At 35.4% G+C, this 4,562-nt stretch overlaps 1 pseudogene across 1 annotated transcript in view; it reads left to right on the forward strand.

The window, feature by feature from the left end:
* The window catches only part of LOC147825816 (G protein-coupled receptor associated sorting protein 3-like), a 108,236-nt pseudogene that overhangs the window by 71,503 nt on the left and 32,171 nt on the right, over positions 1–4,562 (forward strand). The window lies entirely within an intron of this gene.

Below are 4,562 nucleotides of genomic sequence, written 5' to 3' on the forward strand. Positions count from 1 at the left end.
CTTATTTAAAAAAAATTTTTTTTGGTACCAGGGATGGAACTCAGGACCTTGTGCTTGCAAGACAGATGGCGGAACCACTGAGCTAAATCCCCAGGGCCTCTCCCTCCTTATTCTAATACAGGCAATACCACAATGTTGGTTAAATTGACATTTGGAAGTTTGTTTTTTTTTTTGGTACCGGGGATCGAACTTGGGTCCTTGCGCTTGCACAGCAGGCGGCGAAAACCACTGAGCTAAATCCCCGGGCTGACATTTAGAAGTTTTAAAAAAATTCTTTTTAGTGGTTATACTCTTTGTCCTATCAAGTTTATCTCTGAGAATTTATTTTAAGATCATAATCAAAGGTGTGCACAAAAGATTTACATACAGGGATGTTCATTATAGTCTATCAGTAATTATGAAAATGTAGAAAAAAATCTGAAAACTAGCACTAAGAATTTTTCTTTGTTAAAAAAAATCTAGTGGAGCATGGTGGCATGTGCCTGTCATTTGGCAGGGGGGCTGAGGTTAGGGGCTGAGGCAGGATAGCTTGATCCCAGAAATTTAATGCCATCCTGAAACCCCAGCTCAAAAGAGAGAAAGAGGATTTATTCTTATCTATTCATATGTTATACCAACAGAAACAGTATTTTTGAAGACTGTTGATAAGATAGTTGATGGAGTTTTTTAAAAAAGGATAATAGAACAGTTAACAGTATACCTAATTCCAAATTTCAATTAAAAAAAGAGAAAGGTAATGTATATGGTAGGAAGGAATGGAAGATTATGTATCAACGTTGAAAGATCTTTTCTCTGATCATATTGAAAAGTAATTTTGTTTTCCTATTTGGATTTTTTTCTGAATTTTCCAAAATCACTCATGTTGGTAAATCATGTTCTAAAAGGATTCACTGTTTTACAATATCACCAGCCATTTAAAAGACCAGTGGCTTTATTGTATTTTCAACACTACTTAGTGTGGTACTGTTATTTTTTTAAATTCTTGATTTTAGTCATGCTCTTCTTTTGTTTATATTTGAATATCTTTGTGGAGTTTTGACACTGCAAATGCATTTACTTTTCACTATATTTTATAAGAAGACACATATCTGTTATTATAATATACATGCTAACTTAATTGACAAAATTGCCCTTACTTTCAGTGTTTTTTGACTGTGCTCAAGTAATTTTTTTAGCTTTGTTTTCTTGTGCATTGTCTTGTGAATAATGTGCGTTCACATCCTTCATAGATTAGTAGATTTTGAGATAGATGGTGACAGAGATTATTCTAAGCAGAATAATCTGAGCAGAGAGTCATGGAATAATAAAATTGTGGAATGAGTTTGTGAGACAGCAGTTCCACATTGGTAGGATTGTGGTGTTCACATAGAATAGGGAAGATATTTAAATTTTTAAATTATTATTTTAATTGAACAAATGTATAGGGTATACTGCTATAATTTGAGATATATATATCTCAAATCAGAATAGTTAGTATTTCCATTTCCTTAAACATTTAAAAAAATTAAAAACCACATAATTGTACATACTTAATGAGATACATTTATATCATATGTGCTGGTCTGATGTAAAGATGTTGATCTCTGCCTGCCCTTCCCACCTCCTTCTAAAAGAATCTTCTGCCCACAACTCTGCTTCCAGAGTCCGTTCCCTGAATTTGTTGTCCTTCTCATTCCCGCATGACTGAATCACAGCAGATTGGAATAGGGTGGATATCAGATCCAATCAAAGACAATCCATAAAATCCATAGGGCATTCTGTGACATTTTTGTAACTCATCATGAAAAGATGGGGTAGGCCATTTGGACTCTTTAGAATTTAGAATTGGGAAATCACGAGACTGAGCCAATGAGGAGAGGGAGCAGAAACTGTAAGGATGAGTTGAGTTTCCAAAGTTTAAAAGGGTCTGAGCGTAGTCATATTATGCTGTGTGCTAACTGAAACTCTGAGGGAATGGAAACTGAATACCAGAGGAAGCCAGGCAGTAAAGAAAAGGGAAACTGAAAAGAAACAACAACACTGATAGAAAGAGAGAGTAGTTGAATTTAGAGCTTCCCTGTTTCCTGCCAGTTGTTAATTGATCGATGAGTGTTTTTTCAATTTTTTTCTTTTCTTAACTTCAGTAGAGCTGGTCCTCTCAAACATTTGGGCATTTTAGGGCCATATTATGAAGAACTTTGCTAGAGCAAGACGTTTGTAATTTGCTAGACAAGGTATAAATATTAATAATTTTTGAAACGCAGAGTAATATATATTATAATTATATTAAGTGAAGATTAATCTAGAGAGCTGCAGAAACTGGTTTGGGAAGTTATTACAGTAAAATATGTGGGAGGTAATTAAAGCTTTGAACTAAGGCTATGGTAGAAGGAAGGTAAATGAGTAAATGGATGTAAAACATGACAAAGCCAGAGTCAACAACACATGATGTAGCTCAGTGGTGCTGCACCTGCCTGGCAAGATCGAGGTCCTGAGTTCGATCCCCAGCACCACAAAAAAACCCCAACAACAACAACAAACAACAACAAAAAACAACGTATCATCATTTAATGGATTTAGAGGAGAAAGAAAAGAATTAAGTTGGAGCTGAGATTTTAAGTTTTGGGAATTGGAAGCTGGTAATAGCATTAAGAGAAATAAGGAAGTTAAGAACTTGGGTTGTTTTTGTTCGTGGAAAGCCTGACAGCTGTTTAGTTCTGTGTCAACTGAGTTTCAGGTGATGATAGAAGATACTGTTTAGTGCAATTTAAGTAGCTTTTATTGAATTTATCACCCTGTCCTGTCCCTGGATGATGGAGGCAGGGGGTTGAGGTACAAAATTAACTGCAATACAGTTTATGAGGAATTCCTGGTTTTATGGATGAAGTTGTCTGTCAGGTAGAGATGTATGTTTGGAGCTTGGGTAAGGGGGACTTGTGGGCTGGAGATCTAGCTGTTAATGGAGTCCCTCCAAAAACTAGGGGGTTAAAGAATAGAGTGAAGGGTGTAAAGATAAGGACCAAAGGTAAAACAGTGGGGGAATACCTCATGGCACAGGGCAAGAGAAGGGAGGAGGGCCAGAGGAGACACGACCAGGGGAGGCTCAGGAGAAACAGCATAGCACAGGGTCAAACACTAAAACAAAAATCCCCAAAGGAACCACAAAAACAGAAACAAAAAAGGAGGAGATACAAAACCATCAGCAACATTAAATGTTGCAGAAAGCTTGAGCAACTGTAGTTGGTTTGGTGTGTAGGCCGTTTGTGATCTAGAAGGAGCTGGCAAGTAAGAGACTGGTGAAGAAATGTAGAAAGCACGTGTAAAGAATTCTTTTTATAATGTGGGTGTTGAAGGAATAGTAAGTGGAGGAACTTGAAAGAGAGTTGCAAGGTTTTGATTTACACATTAGTTTGAAAGACTCAGTCTACTTAAGGCAGAAGAAGAGAAAAACTAGGAGGGATCAAGGATTCAAGAAGGAGATGAAGTAGCAAGGAAGTAAAGAAATAGAGGTGTTTTTGAGCAAAACTGAAGATAAAGGAAATAAACTTGCCAAAAAGACAGATATTTTATCCTGGAGCGAAAGATGGAAAGGAGGAATCCAGTATACATGACAGAGGAATTCAGAAAGGAAGAGAAAGGAAGTAAAAAGAAAAAAAATTCCTCAGACAGATTCTATTTTCTCAGAAAAGTAGTAAGCTGGAAGTGGAGTCTTGTGATTGGGGAATTTTAGGAACCTAGAGGAAGAGAAAGTTTTGAAAGGCCACTAAAGTTGGAATAAGGACTTAATAAAGTTGAAATAAGGACTTATTAAGTGAAGAAGAGGCTTTTAGAGTGATAATTTGGAGACAAATAAAGATGAGACTTGAGAGATGAAATAAGAAAATGAAAACTATGTCAAGTAATAGTAGCACTCAGAATTTTAGGTTCCTCTCTCCCTCAACCTCAACTATTTTAGAAATAAATAATTTAGTCCCAGAGCAGTTAAGCAACTTGTTTGTGAGTTTGTTAAAGTTCTAGCCTCTACTCCCCTTCATTCTGGATTAGATGTGACGATTGATTTTAAAGTTATTTTTGGGAATTGGCTAAATCTGACTGGATTTGGAAACTATAAAATTGACCCAACAACGAGATCAATGCTTGTGCATATTGAACACACATAATACTTGGTCAGTGAATCACAAGAAATGATTCAGGAATATTCTCTAAGTTATAGTATGTGTTCTGGGTAAGAATATTTTGTCAAATATTTAAATAATTATTATTATATACATATTTAAGCATCTGATTTATACAAAATATCTGCCAATTCCCTTGTTATCTAAAAGAAACTTAGTCATTACAGTGTGCATTCTATAGTGAAAGTCTGGCTTTCAGTCTGAAAGTTATATTTGGGAAGATAATGTGAAACATTATTACACATTTAGAAGTAATCAATCATTTCTGGGAATGGAAAAAGAACATTATTTAAAGTGTTCTTAAAAGTATTTATTCTCAGATCTCAAGGTTTAGTTCCTTAAATTTCTGTAAGTCAACTTAAAGATGAAGCTTTTAATTTCTTTTCTTTTCTTTTTTTTTTGAGGCAG

The sequence above is a fragment of the Heterocephalus glaber genome, unplaced genomic scaffold (assembly GCF_053883595.1).
Source record: "Heterocephalus glaber isolate CG9 unplaced genomic scaffold, H.glaber_assembly_v1.0 deba00001481, whole genome shotgun sequence".
Classification (NCBI taxonomy): Eukaryota; Metazoa; Chordata; class Mammalia; order Rodentia; family Bathyergidae; genus Heterocephalus; species Heterocephalus glaber.